At 40.1% G+C, this 20,560-nt stretch overlaps 1 protein-coding gene across 4 annotated transcripts in view; it reads right to left on the bottom strand.

Annotated features, from left to right (window-relative positions):
• Positions 1 to 20,560, bottom strand: part of LOC128876484 (epidermal growth factor receptor) — a 238,435-nt gene that overhangs the window by 19,272 nt on the left and 198,603 nt on the right. The window lies entirely within an intron of this gene.

Below are 20,560 nucleotides of genomic sequence, written 5' to 3'. Positions count from 1 at the left end.
TACAAGTAGATGTCAATCTCACATTCTACGAGATTATTCGCAAAAATCCATGAAAAAAATAAGTTTTTGAGCGATGCATCATAGCCTGTAATCAAGGCAGAAAGTGAGCTCCACGTACTGTAATTTTATTATTTCGGTAATGAAACTCATGTCCTTAGTTAGTTGATTGATTCCAAAGGGAATCAGGCATAATATTCTTTAACATGTTGACAGTGTTTTTTCACTGAAGTAAAAAAATTAATTCCAAAAGTTAAGCATGAAAGAGAATATATTTAAATAAAATTGATGGATTTCGACGAAGTTACAAAAAAAAAATACCACGATGAATGTTTCATTACATAGTCTCGAATATTTTAAATAATACTTAATCCTAGCAGAATATTTTCGAGAATATTTCTCAACGTGTTAAAGTACACGTACTCCTCATTATTTGCCTTGGGACGTCATGCATCATATATCTTTAGATGAAGCAAAAAAAGATCCACATAAAGAACTTGAGGAACATGATGACCTGAACATGGAACCTGAACATCGTGTCGTACGTCTTCAGGGTACGACTACAAATGTTCACGAGGCAGATTAATTTTCCCGAAGATGTCGAGGTAATGTTCCTGTGCAACGAAGCGTAACTTTCGACTCATTCGGAAAGCAAACACGCCGATTGTTCGTTTCGCGATAAGGGAAATCGAGCGATCCCGTAGGAACCGGTTCCCGATATCCCGCGGTCTTCCTCGATCGGCTACGTCACTCCTCGCCGCGCATAATGACGGCTCCGCGATCCTTTTTTCCGATCGGCTTCGCCCCGATGGTCCTTCGCGCACAAACCTCCATTATCGCTTCTATCCTTTCTCTCTGGTTCGCGAGCGTGGATCGATCGGGGGCCGAAAGCAACGCGGAAAATTATTGCGAACACGCACCGACTCGAACGACGGGCCGCTTCGTCATTTCGCTCCGGCGAACATTTCTGCTAGCGATGGGATCGACCGCCTTGCAAGCAACTTCGAATCTGGACTAGATTTTAATGCATACTTCAGTAGTTTTTTATTCAAATAAAATGGTTCCATCAGTAATGGATTGTTACACAAAACAATTCAAGATTCACATATGAATTTTTACGAAAGCAGATTAAGTTTTCTGAAGATGTCGAGGTCCTCGACAGGCGATAACTTTATTCAAAATTCTGTATGTAGTAAGCATACGTTAACTATTTATCAACATTATTATATGAAAATTAAGTAACAGTTCGGATAACGAAGCTTTAGATTGCAAAATAACGAAAGACTTTTCGATTTGTTTTTATCTTTTTATACGAAGAATTGACCTTTAGTAAAATACCTTATCAACACGCTCTATTTAACAACTTTGAAGTCTCACGGACTCGATCTCGAGCTCGAAACCACTTCGTGTACACTAAATAAAAATATTAAAATGATACCACTACCTCTTACAACTGGTATCTGAAACCATGAACCTTGAGTGCTGCAATTTACTTAGATTCGCTAGTACAAATCGAACTGAATCCCATCTCTAGTTCTCAGCCTTCCTCGCGGCCCTCGATCCAACGGCAAGCGGGATCGAAGAGAAGAAAAGAAGGCCGAGGAGAAGCGGCCAGCCAGATAGAGTACAACCTCGAGGATGTATAAGTGGTGCGTATACGTTATAACCGTGGCATAACCATCCCAGGGCGTAACATTAATAGCTTTATGGTTTATTGCTTTCGAGTCTGCGGTTAAGCTTCTCTCCGCTCCCTGCGGAGCAGATACGCGGCGACGTACAGCGCAGCGAAGGCTACGAGATGCTGGCACCGTCTATCGTCCTCGAGATCGTGCTCCTTTATTTTCGATTTCGTTACGTCTGCACCGGCGTCCCCCTCGAAGATCGTAGCCGCGATTCGGTTTCTGTCCTTTCGATAGCTTTACGATTCTCTGCCAAAGGATTCTTTTAGCAATCGCGACCTGTTGGAAAAAAGATTTTAACAGGAGTCACTCCCCCGCAATGGAGCCCCTAATTTCGTGCAAGTTTAGCATGACAACTATTTTTCTTGCAATCCTTCGATCTTCTCCAAAACATTCTTTAAAGATTATTTAATCATTAAGGGGAGAATGAACATTGGAATATTTCATTTGAAACAGGAATTTTCTAAAAATGTAATATTTCATGCGAAGAGTTTTTCACATTTGGAATACGATTGCTCTTTGGATATATAAGAGACCACTTGTGTTTAATGTACTTAAAATTGTAACGGATGTATTTTGGAAATTGTTACAGGAAAAATGAAATATTTCTGTTTAGTGTGATTGATTGGTGCATAGATTCGATATTTAAATTTATTTAATATTTAGATAGATTCAATATTTCTGTTTAATGTGAGGTAGACTCGGCAGTAATTAACCGCGTCTCATAAAATTCGTTAGTAATTGCAAGTCCTACATGACATTTTCTCTATTTGTTAATCGTGTCCACACTAATTCTATTGGAAAAGAATCATCGTATCTCTTCAGATACCATAAAGAACAACTCTAACGATAACATGAATCGAGTACATAAGGCTCGTAACATTCATTGATAATTGAAAGTTTCGTTTGACATTTTGTATGGCGAAGCAATTAAAATACCTGCACTTCGTTTAAAACACGATTCAACCGGTGTCAGTGGCAATCGTTTAATGAAAAGTCGCTGCAAATCATAGAGTGTCACGGTTCCGTGAGTTTGAATCTCGTTTGTAGCGATTCTAATACTATTCAATCTCAAGATAGTCGTTTTAGCATCGTATTTAGCATTGTTCCATCATACAATAACTCCGACATGAACCGCTTTAACTCATCTGCCATTTTAATTGCGAATCGTGGGTTGTTCCCTCTTTTCTTAGCGTGTTTTATTCGAGTATTTTCTGATACGATCAACATACTAGATAAGAACCTTGGCTAAATCAGGCACGTGCCATAATTGCTAACTTCTGAGAATGAACTCGCTACTCATTTTTTTCAACGGAATAACTAGGTGCAGAAGAAACGTGTTATAACAGCAGACGTTTTAATCAACTAATCTCGTCTGTTTGAGCGTTAAATGCAGAATTTATAGGGTACGAAGTCTTTTAATCGAAGCGCTTTAAAAATTTCCGTTTTGTGAATTCATTGTGAGCATACATAATAGATGGAAATCACTGGGAATGTAAAATAGAGAGGAAATTGTCTCTAATGACGCGGTTCGAGTGGCGAAAGGAAATACTTGACGCGTATTACTTGATCTGTAATCTATAATTTACGTAAACAATTTTTGTGTACACCGTTACGTAAGAAGTGCCAACTCTTTCATGCGTGTCAGTACTGGAAAGTGTTGCTGAGCTTTGCGGGATAAAACCAACATGTTATTATTCTTCCTAAGGTCGAATCGTTGATCGATATTTTTTTGACATGATTTATACAACTTTATATGATTTATACAAATTTATACAATTTAAATGAGTGGCACGGTGGCATTGGTTCATCGATATTAGCGCGGGAAATTCTAAGAAAAGTCGGTTAAGATTGAAAATCACGGTCCAGCGCGGTGGTTCGAGAAGAATCATTCCGCTCTGCCATAATCGTCGCCAGCGCGCGTTAATGCGCCTAGGGCAGAGGCGAGGAAGTAATGACGAATCGAAATGAGGTACGGTGGGACAAGGAACGAATGACGGTACGCGGAATGCGCTTTGTTCAAGCATCTCTCTCGCGTCGACGCTTCCAGCGTTCCCCGTGTCTCGTTCCTTCGTCCTCTTCCGTTTCATCGGTGGTTCATTCTCGATCCTTCTCGTTCTCATCTCACCTGGGCAACCTCAGCAGCAGCCAGGCCGAACCACACGTCTGCCGAGGGCACGCGAACCCGCGTTTGCCCTCCGAGAGGGTATTAACGCAGAGTGCTCTTACAGGAGGCGAAGGTTTCTCGAAGTAGCGAGGTCCTGATTCTGGGGGGCTCCTGAGTACCATCGTGAATCATGCGAAATCCAATTAATAATACGTAGACGGTTTTAATTTGGTAGTATATTTATCAATCTATATTCTCATGTCTGTTTGAATATACATCCATAAAAATACAGCTTCAATCAATAATAAATACGAATTTAATTAGTTTTGTATATTTATCAATCTATATATTGATGTCTGTTTAAATGTAAATTAATAACAAATCGAACTTTAATTATTTTGTACACATTTATCAATCTATAAATTAATAACCGTTTGAAAGACTTCACTTTGATATTTCTATGTGACAGTAGTAATTATTTCTCCACCTGTACGACATGATTAAGTATATTAATCATAATTTTCTGTAACACTTGATAGACTCTACGAAACATACAACAAGAAGAATTTCAATTTTCACTCGTCTGTAATATTGACAGTTGCAGGAAGAAAGCACTAGGCTTATACGATTTTCACTCGCATTACCTAGTTGAAATGTATTAGATTCATCAATTGAATCCAAAACAACAGCTTTGGAGTAACATTGATAGAATTCTACTTGGCAGAAGAGTATGCTTCGCAATGGAAACACTCTTCAAGATAAAATGTACGAAACATTCAAATGCAGGAGATAAAAATTTCATTATACGTCGCTTGTTTTTCTTTTGGGCGCCATTAGGAATAATTTCGATTCGAAGACGAGCGTGGACTGCATAGGACAGGGCAAGGATGACCCGAGCAGGCTCATCGCTCTTCACTCGCATTTGCATGCCATTCAGACAAAGAGCAGATAAGGCGAACTAGTTCGCGGTCAACATGGTGAAACAGTGACCCGTGTTAACAATAGAAGTAGATGCATATCTAACTTGGTTTCACGGTCGAAGGTCAATGCGCGAACATCTCACCTGAAACGCGCGGTCAAGGTCAGTACGTTTGACCTCCCACGAATACCGCCAAAAATTAACGAACCTATCACGAAATTGCATGATTTTTCATATATCTGATATTGAATTTCATGCTTTCTTATTTTTTATGTGACTGGCAGGCGTTAGAAGACAGGAAAATATTGAATTACATCGATAAAAAGTTACATTTAAAAATGGAATGATTAAGTATAATAGTAGAAGATAGAATTAGGAAGTTCAGGGTTAATAATTGTAATAAAGGAACTAGATGAAAGAGATAATACTATGAACACTTTACGATGTTTAACAATTTTATTTTATTCTATTACATGCCATTCTGTATTTCCTTACCATCAGTGCAATTATTGTATGTGTGTGTTAATATTTACATATATTGTAATATTGTCAATATTTTTAATAAAGGAGCCACAGAAATTTTATAGTCACGGTGTAATGACTATGTCAGAAAGGTGGGGAAATATTATTAAACGAGAGAGATTATAATTTGTGGAACAATCTATACTTCGCCCTTCCTACATTTCCCTTTTTTATTCGCTCAAGAACTTACCAATAGAGTATTACTACTGTCACTTTTTACAATTTGGAAAGAATAAATTACTTTTCTTAGATCCTTTATATTGCGCAGAGATGGGAACAGGTCTTCGGGACCTTGCGATTTCTGAAATTCAAGGTTCACGAGGTTCGAACACGTACGATGGAAGAATGTTAATTTATGATACCGGATACCACGGTTTCTCACGAACTGTTATAGCGGAAGGAGAAGAATTAGGATATCGCAACGTACGAATTACGTGTATAGTTGGCATTGTGGGAACGTGGATCAGTCACACGAGTTTTAGTCTGACTCCATCAAAATACACTCACGTATTCGATACTCCCATACATCACAAACCCCATAGAATCTACACATAACGATTTCGGCTAGATCCAACTAAAATCCATGAATATCGATCGTGATCGCCCCTAATAATCACTTGACCAAAGTCGTAACCCACAAACGCTCTCATGAAATAAATCATCTACCTGCGTTTGCCAACGCTCCAGAGTATTTTTCGCCAACGAAAAGCGATTAGGCTACAGCGTCAATAAATCAAAGCCGGGTGAAAGTCGCTTTCACCCCTGCGAGAATTCTAGAATCCCGAATTACCGTTATTTCCGAGCCGTAAATCATTCGGTCGAACGCCTCGCGGGTTAAATCGCGGATGCACAATACCCTGCGTGCGCGTACAACTCGCGCCGCGGATAACAATCTCTTTCTCCCTTTCGAGTGGTTTCGCCAGCTGGGACGCGAGGGGAGATTTTAATATACGAGCGTGCCGTGAGCGCCGCGGCCAAAGTCATACACCTATGAAATCGCCGAGCCGCAGATAAACACGCAGATAGGAAAAACTCGACGCGTTTGTTCGGCCGTCCCTTTTGAAAATCCCACCGAGCCCATAGATTTTCGTCGGGGGATATTTTAATTGCCCCGTGGCGAGAGCGTTCCGTTTACGAAGCGTCGACTTGCCAGAGAGATCGTATCGGGCGTAATTGTTAATTTGAAATGAGTATTAAGGATATGGTTATTCAGCAGGCTCGCGTGCTTGCTGTATTAATTCAACGCTGTGTCGACACGTGCGATAGTAGCGTACACGCAGTTTAGCGCCGACAGAAATTACGCAAATGTTATAGTTGACGATAAAGAAGGCAAATGGGTTCATTTTGAGGTGGTAGAGATGTTGGAAGGGAGTTTCTAGGCGTGGTTTTTAAATATTCTCGTATCTAGCGAGGCTCTTTTTCTATTCTTAGTTGTTTTAGTTACTTAAATTCAGTCAATTTTAGAGTGACATTTTTGAAAATTGATACCGAAGAGTATCGGTTAAGTTAGTAATTTAATATTATAAAATAATATGATATGTGTATTGATATATAATAATTACGTAATGTACATTAATACACATATGATTGATAATGTATAGAAAATATATGTAAATAACAGTTTTAATATATCATTTACCCCTGATGTTATTACACATACAAATAAAAGCATATACATATACTATAAATCATACATAAATGACAACACCACTACGTTCTCTGATCCCTAAAGAAGCTAGCTACAATTCTGACAAATAATCAAAATATCCTATCCAAAGGACACAAAAGTCTCAATTCCTACTGACCTATTAAAATATTATTATCAAACCTCGCCATTTTCATTCCCCTCTGCATGCAACGCGCTATATCGAGGTCAGTCCCGTTAGCATCAGCCGTTCGCGAGAAACCGTGGCGAGACCTAGAGCTAGACCTCAGGATTTTACTTAGATCTACGTCTGGACATCAGAATCTGACATAGATCTAGGCCTGGACCTCAGGATTTGAACTAGACCTAGGGCTAGACCTCAGGATTTGACCTAGATCTAGGTCTGAACATCAGAATCTGACCTAGATCTAGGCCTAGACCTCAGGATTTGAACTAGACCTGGAGCTAGACCTCAGGATTTGACCTAGATCTAGGCCTAGACCTCAAGCTTTGCCCTAAATCTAAGCCTAGAGTTCAAACCTTGCCCTAGACCTAAGCATAGAGCTCAAGCTTTGCTTTAGCCCTAGGGGTAGAGTTCAAGCTTTATCATAGAGCTAGGCCTAGAGCTCAAGCTTTGCCCTTGGCCCAGGCTTAGAGCTTTAGCTTTGCTCTAGACCTAGGCTTAAAGTTCAAGCTTTGCTGTAGATCTAGATCATGGGACATAAATACTGTCTTATAGATTGATATTGCGTTGTCACTGATAAATTACAATTATTGTCCCTTGTGGGTCGCTCTGGTTCGCTCGACATCGTCAGGAGGTTGACATTTAACACGCGGCGGATCGAGTAGGCGCCTACAAAGGGAATCGCTCCGGTGGACCCAGATCGCGAGGCCCCGCGATCGATCTATCTCGCGCGAATCGCGTATCGAGCGTCGACCACCCCTGACGAGACGTACGTCTTCCTCTGGCTCCTCTCCTTCCTCGATCCTGCTACGAATAGAGGAATCGAGAAGAGAGGTCGCGTCTGCGTCCCGACGTGCAGCGATGTGGAAGCGATCGAGGCGCCGTGGATCGCGGCGCGCGCAACACATGCTAATTTCCCAGGCTCGTGGGAATCCTGGCGGGATCGCAGAGATCTTCCGCGTCTCCATCGAGATCCAGGACTATCGGGGCGTTGGTGCTTTATCGATCGATGAACAATCGTGTACACCTGGTCTGAAAGATAGGATTCGTAGTGTCTGGTGCACGGAAGATCGTAGGCGTGTTATACGAGGGCGTTTGGGAAGTTTGTTGTATCCCATGCTAATAATGTTTGACGTTCTAATGGGTTTCCCAAGAGAAACTTTATAATTGTGTAGGTTAAAATAATTCCATTCTATATTATACTAAACGTAATTTTATTTATAGCATATACTAATATTTTTCATGAAATATTTAAAGTACTTTTAATTATTTTCTTTTACACGTTCTTATAGAAAATACGAAATAAAAATATTATACAGGTTCTAATAAAATAGCGACGTGTGATAGTTCGAAGACCGAGCAAATAGAAAACAATATCCAAAAAATAATAGTTTATATTAAATTATATCTTGTACATTCTATAAGCACCATTTATTAAGCCTACTTACAACGTCTAGTCTAGGTGTAACTAAATATAAGTATTTCTCAATGCTAACCACCCACACTCGGAGCCTGTGATTCTCGAAACGACGCGATGATAGTCGTTGCAACATAACAAGCAAGCTTTTCCACAAGTAGGAGGCTGTGTTGCGAACCAAAAGCAACGCACACGTGTTGCAATTGCGATGAAGGGTGTTACATAAACACATGAATGACTCTATGCACCTCAAGTTACTGGTAGACAACAAAATTGCTTCTAAATATAAGGAAAAAGCCATTTCGTTCACTTGATACTTTATCAGTAAGCTAAATAAGATTCAACCATATTTGTGTAGCCTGTCAATCCACAAATAGGGTCGAAGATTGACGGAAAATGAATAGAAGTATACAACAAAGCGATAGTAAACGGGAGTCAATCGCCTGGAAATTGAATAGACTTCTTCTTCACAGGAATATAATTCACGTTACCAGCTTCTTTAAAAAAAAAAAGGACGCAGTTCGTAGCCGCAAAAGAATTTCAATAGCTATCGTTAAGCTATAAACGACGATAAAATCCAGTTATCGGAGGCCAGCTGTCAGTTAAAATCGGCGAGTTATTGCTCAATTGAAGGTGCCACCGTGCAATAACAATTTAGCGTAATCCCGAAAGCGACTACCGCGAGGGGGGATTCTCTTTATCGTCGCGTTCGACTCGTTATCCCCGCGTCATCTGCCGTAAATACGTTCGCCACCGTCATGCGATCGTAAAAACGGCCGTACCGTGACTATGCACCTGCCATATCGAAGACGCGAAGATCGGTTGCCTATTATCGACACGCTTTATCTCGACACGGTCCGACAGTCGATATAAGTTGGAGCACGTCTCGGATCGTACGCCACGAACCAACGCCGAAATCCCGCGTGAAACGTTGATCGAGATCGATCGGAGCATCTAACGTCCGCGGCGAGTTGAAAAATTCATTTTGCGAACCTTCCATCGGTTGATTCGACGAGGGGAACTCTTCTTCCTGATCGCAGCGTGGTGAACAGGCTATATTTCTTTCGATCTCTCGCGGATTGGGTTTGTAATTGATTTCGTACGCTTGTAGCATCCTGCTAAAGTCATTTGATTATTTTAAGCATTTCGATTGGTCCAAGAGGAGTTTAATCTTCACTTTTCAGTGGGAATTTTACAAGTAGGTATCTAGATATAAATATTTTTATTTGAGGATTGGCAAGCGACAGAATCCACTTAAACTTTCCGTCAAAGATTATCCTACCCTGACGAGCATTCTGAAATTGCCACTCTCAATGGCCACCTTTCACGGACAATTCAAGCAATACCTGGATCCTCGTATCCAAAGTCTGCGAAACGAAAGATGGTCAAAGCGCATTACTCGATCAAAGTACCAACTGGACTGTAAAATAAGGAGTTCCAGGAACTCTTCTCCTGGTCGAGTCGATTCTTTCACTTGCAAGACCATAGTGCACCTGATTGTAGATTTTACGAGACTCTGATCGCGAGGATCGATCGAATCGGGAGTCCCTCGTAGAGCCGCGGAACGGTCAGGCCTCGTTAGAGCCATTCGAAGCGGCAGAGTGGAAGAGGATTCGATAAACCGTCGCGAGGAGATCCACCAGCTGTTCCACGGATTAGCTTTCGAAGCAGCAAAGGGCCGCGCTGCACGGTACCCATTGTTCGATCCGTGGAACGCGACGCCCCACGAGCTGTTTCTTCCTGCTGTTTCTCGATTTATGATCGTTTCGATCACCTTCTACCGAAGCATCGACTTTTCGTGGAAAGGAAAACTAGGATTTGCTAGAGATTGCGATCTGGGACCTGCTAACTTCCGTTCTACCTGACTTTCGACTTATTCGACAGTGATTCTTTCGAATGTATTGTGGGGAGAGTGGAAGAATTCTTTTCAGATGAGTTCTGAAAGAAACGTGGAGATCTGTTAGGTCACATTTTAGTTAGGCGTTGTATGTGTTGAAAATTACTTCAACCCTGTCAATAAATATGTGGACACCTACCAACTTTAATGAATAATTAATATACACCGTAAATTATTATTATAAAATGTGTACTATATACTAGTGTCGTTACTGCGAACTAAGTACAGAAGCATAAGTGACATTTATTGATATATTCGTAACATTTTTTAGATACTTATTTCAATTAAGGAAGTGTCCATATACTTACGAACGGGGGTGTAGATCCCTTAAAAGGTGGCACAATCAGAGTGAGGATATTTACATCATTGTTAACAGCGAGCCTTCATTAAAAATAGTATCATCTTGTTTTCAAAAATGGTGCCGTTATTACTACTAATAAAAATATACTCGATTTTGAAGCCTGCTTATACGCAATCAATAAGAATTTAAATTCGACAATAATTTGAAGAGCCAAAAATAATAGAATCGTTGGTCCTGCACCTAGAAAACAAGACCACTATCCTTCATAGACATCCCCCTACCTCCTGCGCAAGAAACAACGTCCCACACCGTGTGAATTCTTGAAAGCTAGGCCTGAATGCAAACCACGCGAACTCTGAGCCTGGAATTCCGTTTCCTCCATCGAGGACATCTGTCGACCTTGTCGGGGCTTGCGTGCAACCGCATCGCGGTCTGCTAGTCCGGAATGCAAGCGGCGGATTTCAGCGACAGAGGCGATCACGGAGCAATTAAAGTCCACGGAGACGCGCTAGTGTATCGGCGGCAAGAACACGGGGATTGATACAAACGGCGTTTATCCCGGAGCAAGAAATTCGATTTCCCACGTGCGACTCCTGCGACCTTACCTCCACTTTCCCGGGGCTTCCTTCCCTTTTTCCCTGGCGGGACGAGGGGACGAAACAAAAACGAAATTTCTTCGACGTCCCTTTTGGGAAAAGGAACGTTAAGTGACAGCGAGGATCGTGGGTTGCAGCTCTCTTTGCCCTCGGGCTGATTTTTTAATTTAATTTATCGGGTCGATCTATTACATTGAAATGTTAGGTACGAACCAACTATGAATGATTGCAGTTTAAATTTCACTTATTTTAGTAGTATCTAGAACGTTGTTTTGGAGAAAAAATTTTGGATTTCATATTATATTAGGATGTCTCAAAAGTTTCTTTCGCTTTATTAATAAGTAATACATGCACAATATTTTATGTTTTATGTTACATTACTGAATTGTGCACGATTCATTTTGCTCCATTACTGTTACAACATGAATATCTATAAAATTAGATTGTGTATTTATATAAACACGACCACATAAAATAATTTAGTGCAACTCGCGAAAGAAACTTTCGGGACAACCTACTATATTAGGTGGTCTCAAAACGTCATGCCACTTATACTTCAACTACTCAGATTAATATGTGAAACATATTCTTAAGTGTTCTTAAACAAGGTAATCTCTCTCATTTTACAATATTTTCTCATCTTTCTGACATAGTCATTATACCATCATTATAATATATCTGTAGTTTTTTTTTTTACTGAATATTGGCCCTGTCTTCAGGACGAACTCATGGGATGACTTAATATTTTTTCATTGTCGATGTATGGTGGTCTCTTATATTTTAGGTTTATTAGGGTAAGAGTCACTGTACTCACAGGATTCGCATCTTCACGTTGTTTGATTTATCTCATATTTTAAAAAAAGAAATTATTTCGTGGTTATTCATATCGCCATGAATTAATTAATACCCATGAATAAGCGACTGAACCTGACGGCTATTATTCCTAAATCTCATATAACTTCCTCAGCAAACTTCACAGGGACTGTTTTTACTGACTTCTCAAGCGATCGCATTATGCAGGAGAAGGTTAACTGGAGAAGACGAGTTGACTTCTTTGGGTTCGTCTATGTCTTGCGATTTTTTATCGACTCCTCTCATGGTTGGTCAAAGATCCTTGGTTGTAATCGAGTAACAATATTCGCAGTAGTCCACGTTATGTCGTATTTATATTGTCGTTACGTATCGTTAAGTACGCGTACATTAATATTTATTATTGAGAAATTTATAGTTTAACTCAATAATTATATTCGTACTACCTTAATGAATTGCATTATAAAGGGTTCCTCAAAATGGTCTTTAGAATTTTTTTGCGTTTTACATATTAATGCAAATATAGAAATATGTAAATGCCTTTCATTACAAAATAACTTATAGCACTTCTATGGTTTGCAGATCCATAAACATTATTTCGTTACCCGAAGATGTTCGAATAAATAAATGTAACATATATTCCAACAATGAACGCGTAAAATAAATCACTTAAATCGTGTCCTTACATGAAGATTTCAACAAGAATTCAAAATACATTACTTGTAGATACGAAACAATAATTCTCGCGTGTTGAATCCAGCTCTGAGCTCACGCTCAGGCATTACCAGGCACTCGGCACGTTTCTCGAGGTATTCGCGTAACTGCCAGTATTTCGTTACACGTAGTATGTACGTTACAGAAAACCATGCAGTCCCGTAGGAAATCTAGACGTGTTTACAAGGTATTCTTTTATCTCGGGGATTCGCTGACTCGGTCGCGCGTATCCTTTTCCCCGCGGCTTGCTCAATCTCTTTATGGCTCTTCTCGATTCGCGATCGATGAAAAATCCACCCACTCTCGCCTCTCACCCTCGCCGCCGTCCACCCACATTTCGTTCCTAGACCTGTCGGTGCCCAGGCCGGGGAACGACTGCTGTTCGCCATCCATCAACCAGTCGGGCGATGGCGAAAGAGCGGAATAGGTCTCGTCTTGACTTTCCGAAAGCCCCACCTTTTGACCTAACCGATTCACGGCAAAAGATCCATTCTTCGCGGATGCTTTCTATGGAAGATCGCTCGGGAACGTGCACTTACATTCTGGAATGGGAACGACGGATCATTTTGCGCTGGTGAATCGACCGGTTTATCGTCGTTGGATCTCTTCAATAGATTCGTCCGTATCGAAGGGCGATTGTTCTATTGTTGAGCCGGAGGCTTCTAAACGGTTGTGAACGTTTGGGGGCTCCCAAGGTGCTAATACAAGGTGGACTCGATGTTTCGTTCTAATGCGGGCAGCTGCGATCGCAATCTATTTGATAGTCCGTGATTCGAATTGACATTTAATAAAATACTTGGTAGATAGGATGAAATCGCTGTTGTTAAAGGTCTGAAATCTATTTCCAGAATATCGCTTAGTGTGGGAACGTCTGATGATATTTCAAGTTCAGGTCATCGTTTAACCCATTCACTGCTAGACAAATTTACAGCGCTTTGTCTTGGAAGTCAAGATTTAATACGGATTTGTAATCTGGATTATTATTTTGACAATAGAAAGTGATATTAAAGTTGTTTTAAAAAGAAAATTTACGGTGTTCTTTTGCAATAATTCGTAACTCAAGAGGCTGTAAATTAATCAATTTGAACTACGAGACATTCCTATTGGAGATTTCATGTGCACAGATTTTAATTTGTAATGTTTTTAATACTTGGATTTTTGAGACCCCTAAAAAGTTTAATAACGAAAAATTGAATCCAAATTAAACGTTTAATATACTTGTGAGTGATGTGTAATTGTCAGGATGAATCGATAAAAGACTTTCAAGATGATCTGATTGAACACCTCCAAGATGAATTGACGAGACATTACCAAGACAAATTGATTAATTACTCCCAAGCATATATATTAAGCCACGCTCACTTATCAAGCATCCAAGGCACGGTCGGTCCCATCAAGAATTTATCAGCGTCTTTTCAAGGCCACGCAGGAGCTTCCTTGCTCCATCGGCGACAGCAATTTCCGCTATTAACGCGAGTACAATGCCCCCTTCCGAGTAAATTTCTTCATCGATCGCGGCGCTCTTCAGGAAATAAAAAGGGAACGGCGCGTAACGAACGAGGCGATTTCATTCATTATCGGAACGCACCTGTGGAAGCACCTGTTACCGTCGGAATCAGGGCTATCGGACAAGTATGCCGTTTACCCCCTCCGGGCAAATTGCGAAAGAGCACCGGGTGAAAATAATTAATAAGACTCGCTTCATCCGTTACGCAGGGGCGAGCAATCGCTTCGCGGTATTCCGGTTTAATTGAATCGACTTAAATCCATTTGCGCAACGGACACGCGTGTCCAGCGCCGATCTGGCGATTCAATTAACTAATTCTGTCAACACGATGTATCGCCGCGCGGTTAACGGGTCGGGGAATGGCGGCGAGCAACGACGGCGGCGGTGGGTAAATAATAGAGAAGCAACGCACGAGAGTCGGACGTTTATTGCCATGATCGGAAATACCACGGTCCTGTAATCGACGCGATTAAACTTTGAATGACATTTATGCGATTTAGCCGACTGAAAGGCTGGGATCGCGGTTGAAGTTTAACGACGATCACCGACAGCGTTCGTTACGTTCGGGAGGCATTTGTTATTTCTCCCGAACGATCGGGTACTCCGACAAATTTCTGCGCGTTTATAATTCATTCGCGCTGCACCGTTCGAAAAATATTATTGGGTTGTATACAGGTCTAAATGTAATGGTTGAAAACGAATATAACATGTACAGCTCAGAGATATGTGGACACTTAATGAAAATAAATATTTAATAGAAGTTGCGAATCTATTAATATCAATTACATCATTTATGGTTCGATATGTTTATGTTGCATTAGCGAATATATTTTTTTAATATCACATTGGTATTAATAATAGATGATGTTAAAATTTCTTTGATTAAACTTGGATACCATTGATTTCTTCGTTGTATCTATCTTCGTTGTAATTATTTATATATATGTGCAAGTTGGCATCATCATGCCACGACTGCCTCGTATCGAAACAACCATGAAACCTTCGCCACTCGTACAAAATACATTTGGCAGATTCCATTGAACCTGTCTCGAGAATTGCTCGCACTCGACACATTTAACTCGTACGTTTTCGAAGCTCGGTTGGCATCGTTCGCCCATAACCGCGCAGACGAGCGTCGAGCCGTCCTCCGAAGATCCTGTCCAGGGACGCTTAAAAAGCGACGGGAAAAAATAAAAAGAACGCTTTCTACTGTCCGAACCTGTCCCGTTCTCTTCGGATCCCTGCATCGGGCGCAATCCCACGAGTACATAAATATCTGCCTAGCATATTGAACGGTCATATTTCATGGCGGGCAAAAAAAAAAAACCGAACGTCCCTCGGAAATTCAACGTCTCAATCCGTCTCTGGGATCTCGTCAATATTCCGAGCGGTCAATTAAGGCATGCCTCCCAGATGTCTCTCCCCGATCCTGCACATACACGTCGATAGAGTTGTCCAGGGTAGTGGCAATGCACACGAAGTCATCCTTCGTCGCGTTTCTGTTTTCGAGCGGGGATGCTTTCTTCCATCAGGCAACCGAGCAATGCGTTTTAGGAAGAAAATAATAATACTCGAGCAGGACGGAATTACAATCATGTTAGAACTGATGGTCATTTTCACTACCTCCTACTGTTTACACAATTCGCTACGAGATTGCTTCCAGAGCAATGGTTTCGAATAAATTCTTGGAGCGGAAAGTACGAAAGTTGTACGTGCTAACGAAGGAGGGATGGCGAAAGAGGCCCGAACGAGCCACCCAAGAAGAAGCTCTTCGTGCAATTGATAACCGATAAACGGAGAACATCGGGTTAATAGGGTCTTACGAACGTAACGACGCGAAATCGAGCGAAATGTCACGGGTCAGAAGTGAAATTAGCGCGACTTGCGTGGTTGAGTCGGTGAGGGAGAAAGGCCGGAGTTTATTACAGTGCACGTCGGAATTATGGGGAGTTGCTTCAATAAAGAATAAAGTTTTACTTCATCTTGGCTTAAGAATGGTGGAATAAAGTGGGAGGTATCGTGATGCATAAGAAACGTTCGTGATGGAGGTAATCAACTGTTTGGTCGGTTTGGTATTTACAGTTTACATTGGTAATCGAGTTTTCGAGCATAAGTTACGAGGAGCAGTTTAATCTCTCCAGGGTTGGAAACATATTCGAAACACTCCAGACACGAAGGAATTTTGATTTGTTTGACTTCGAGTCGTATCAAACATATAAATTACAATTATGTATAGAAATTTTAGTGCAATTTGCCTTTGAGACTTGGTTGATTTCGTGATGCTTTCATTGTTATTTGATTTTAGGTAATAATAGAAGAATATTCTTTGTATTCAAATTTTGTGAAAGACATATTAAATTGTATTAATTGTATTATACGAAACATATATGTTTTATAATTTATATATTCTATATAAAGAATTCTATATATAATTCTATGTAATTAGAATTAGAATTATACAATTAGAAGAATTATATATAAATTTCATGATGCTTTCAGTGTTATTTGATTTTAGGTAATAATAGAAGAATATTCTTTGTATTCAAATTTTGTGAAAGACATATGAAATTGTATTAATTGTATTATACGAAACATATATGTTTTATAATTTATATATTCTATATAAAGAATTCTATATATAATTCTATGTAATTAGAATTAGAATTATACAATTAGAAGAATTATATATAAATTATAAAATATATATGTTTCGTATAATATAACTAATCAAATTTAATACGTCTTTCACAAACTTTGAATACCAAGAATGTTCTTCAAATATTAAATAAAATCAAGTTACAGTGAAACCATCGTGAAATAAACCAAGTTTCAACGTTAAATTGCACTAATTCCTCCACGACTGACAGCACAGCACACGAACGACAAACCCATACGGTTTATCGCGCGCCACAAAATTTTAATAGCTAATTCACACAAGATTTACCTGGTAGAAGGAGCCATAAACTCGAAGGATATAAAAGATGTAAATTCGAATACCGAGATTAACGTTCGGCGGAGCGTCGCGGTTAGCGTTTGATAGGACCCGGATGATTATCCGCACGATAATAAATATCGAGAGGTAGCCGTGCTGTTATTGGACACATGTTTTCCTTCTTCGGATGATACGCGACGGCTTAGCGCGTAATCCGGAAGATCGACGGTGTATCAGGCGTCTACTTAAAGGGAAAGTTGAGATTTTGGTTGATAGAATTAATGCGACGCGTTCAAAGGCGGGACCGCCTCTGTAAAAACCGAAGCACGAATTTAGTTTAATGTAAAAGCGAACGTGACTGAAAGCCACGGAATCGATCGCTGGACAAAAAGGACACTATCGACGACCGTGACTGGTTTTTATCCGACCTGGAAACGATGTCTTCGTTAGGTCCAAAATTGCACTCGTGGACGGTGGACATAAAAAATCTTGGTGGCTTCTTTTGTCCTTGACATTAGGGACTTAAAGTTCACTACTTCTTGCAACTCGTTCTCATTAATCAAGTGGTTCGAGGTTTTGTTTTTTAATAATGAAATACCCCTGTCAGTGCAGAGGCATTGGACATTTAAATTACTTCTTTCGTATCTGATTGCAATCATATACACTGTCGTTAAAAAATATATATATATGAGGTAGTTTAAAATACGTGTCACTATAAGTAATCGAATTATGTTACAATAAATATAATACATGAATTTTTCTTTAACAATTATACAATTTATAAACAATAAATATTGTATGTATAATTATGTGTATAATATTTATTGTTTATAAATTGCATGCTTGTCAAGGAAAAATTCCTAACAGAGTCCTGCCTTCTGATCTTATCAAACAATGAGCAATATCTTTCCAAAAGTTAGTAATCCAGCTCCAAGTGCAAAGGGTTAAAATAAATTCGTGGAGTACAAAGGATTCACAGATTGCTCGAATTAATGAAGCGAATAAATTTTGCGTTGTGAGCAACTCGTTACCTAACCTATAGCACACTGGCCAATGCTTAAGCATAAAGTACATTAAGCGTAAAAGTTTAAGCTCTTACGGCTCAATTCATTGCGTTAACGCTACGATCTTTCCAATTTGCTTGAGAAACCATATTCCCACGTTCCTACCGAAGACAGATGCTGTATCTTCGGTGTTAATTGACGCCTCATTCCGAAACGCGATACGCGTTAGAAGCTTGAAACGATAAAGTGCAACGATTAACCGCAAGATTTAATCCTCGACAGAAAAATTCTCTGTCTTCGTCGAATATCGTTTGGTAATAACCTCGGGAGTATCCTCTCGCACGGTCAAGCGAACGAAGGAAAAAAAAGAAATGGAAGGAAATCGAGACTGCAGCGCGACACGGCGTAGGTTACCGTCGCTTAATGGCCACGAAGGTATCAAACTTCTCTTATCATGTTAATGGAAACCTTTATGGAGACCACTTTAAGTGATATCTTTTTGAATTGCGGCGCCTCGGAGGATCCTGGGTGGTTATCCGCGTGACGAGTTGCGTCCTTAAGCTCCTTTAACTGAATCCAGCTTTCTAACTTGAACACTTTATACGATGGAAATCGCTATTCAATGATTTCGACGCGTTAATTCTCTTCAATGTATCGAATTTACTTTCTGCACTCCAAGAAATTTAGCACGAGCGAGTAAAAGCGTATGTAAGTTGTAGACGCTAGAAATTTCAATTACAATTTTAATTTTTCATTCATTTGCTTCTTTGTTACATAAATTACGTCAGGCACCACGTGACATAATTTTAAATTCATTCCTGGTACTTCCGGAAACCACTTTCCTCCTCTTAGTTGCCCACTAGTTTCAACGCAGGTCATTTTTACCGTGCAAACTGATCTCGACGAAACGTCGTAAACCTCGAAACGTGCACAATGGCGAAGTTCGGTCGTATATCACGCGGTGAATCCCATGTGTGGTCCACAAAACTGAGTTACCGGCAGTAACCCGCAAAACGGTACACGTCGACGTGTTATTTTCGTATAGGTTGGTGATGTTGAAAGCAAGTGTTGTGAATGAAATACTCGTTTAGCTAAACACTTTGAATCGTGAAGGTAGAAAACAGCGTATGTGATAAAAATGTGGTTTGCAAGGACCAACCCCAAGTCTGAATTCTCGAACTAATTTATAAGTAGTGATAAAAAAAAAAACAATTTATAGGTAATTATAAAAAAAAACCAAAGATTTTGCAATGAATGCCTGAGTGGATCAATCAAGTGACGTTCTTTATTAGACTGTCGCTTTTCAGTCGCCTAAAAAGTAATAGAGATCTAACAGAGGCGATGAAAGCGTCATCCTACAGCCCACGAACAATCGATTATGATGGGGGAGTGATGAGACTCGAGGGACACTCGAAGTACATAGGTACATAGGCACAATGGTCAGCAAAGTGCCCTCAAGACTCACCTTATCAACCCATATAAGTCTATGTCTGTTTGGTAGAAGAGCGTTCCTCAATTAAACTCTCCTACGATGGAAAGTCGATAACTTAAGTGAGCCCTAAAAGGTAAAGGTCTCGACAGGCGGCAGAACCATATGTGGGTCAAGCATCTAGCACCTTAATCAAACGGAATTCTGTTGTTACACGCGTGTTCCCGAAAGCAACAGCGCATGCTGTGGCGTAAACATCTCCCAGAGGAGAGACGCTGGAGGGAGCCGAGATTTAAAGAGTTTCCTCCTCGTCGAGTGGGAAGAACGGTACTTTCCAGGTACTACGAGCTAAAGGGACCCTTCAGCTAGGCGAAGAGCCACCCACGCGGTCATAAACCTGGCGCAATGCTTTACTTTCTAGTTTTCTAGCCAATGTCGATGATGGACGCGCGGTCCTCCGAGTTGGACCTTACAAGCGAAGCTTACGAACGATTTTTAGGGAAGTGTGTCTGTAAACAATTTCTCGAATTGTGGAGCTCTATACTTATCTTTTATGAAATATATTTCGTACACTGTCAAAAAAATTAATTTTTATAGAAACATGGGTAGAGCCATTTTTATAGGTTCTTATTAATTAAACTATGAATTCCCAGGCTAATACTTAATCGTGACGATCACTTTACATAAGAAATATCTTAGAATTATAGTTATACGATCAATTAGTTGGTAGAACTTACAAAAAGGACCCGAGAAGAGATTACAAAATTAAAGTATCAGGACGCCTTTTTGTGAATTCGGTTGACCGGTTGTTCCCTATAATTAACGACTAATACTATCTTCAAGCTGAAGAGAATAGATTATAATTCGAGAAGATATTACGGAATCTTCATAAAGAGAACT

This window comes from Hylaeus volcanicus, chromosome 1 (genome assembly GCF_026283585.1).
Source record: "Hylaeus volcanicus isolate JK05 chromosome 1, UHH_iyHylVolc1.0_haploid, whole genome shotgun sequence".
NCBI lineage: Eukaryota > Metazoa > Arthropoda > Insecta > Hymenoptera > Colletidae > Hylaeus > Hylaeus volcanicus.
The sequence above is the reverse complement of the archived record's forward strand: the minus strand, read 5'-3'. Positions and strand labels throughout refer to the sequence as shown.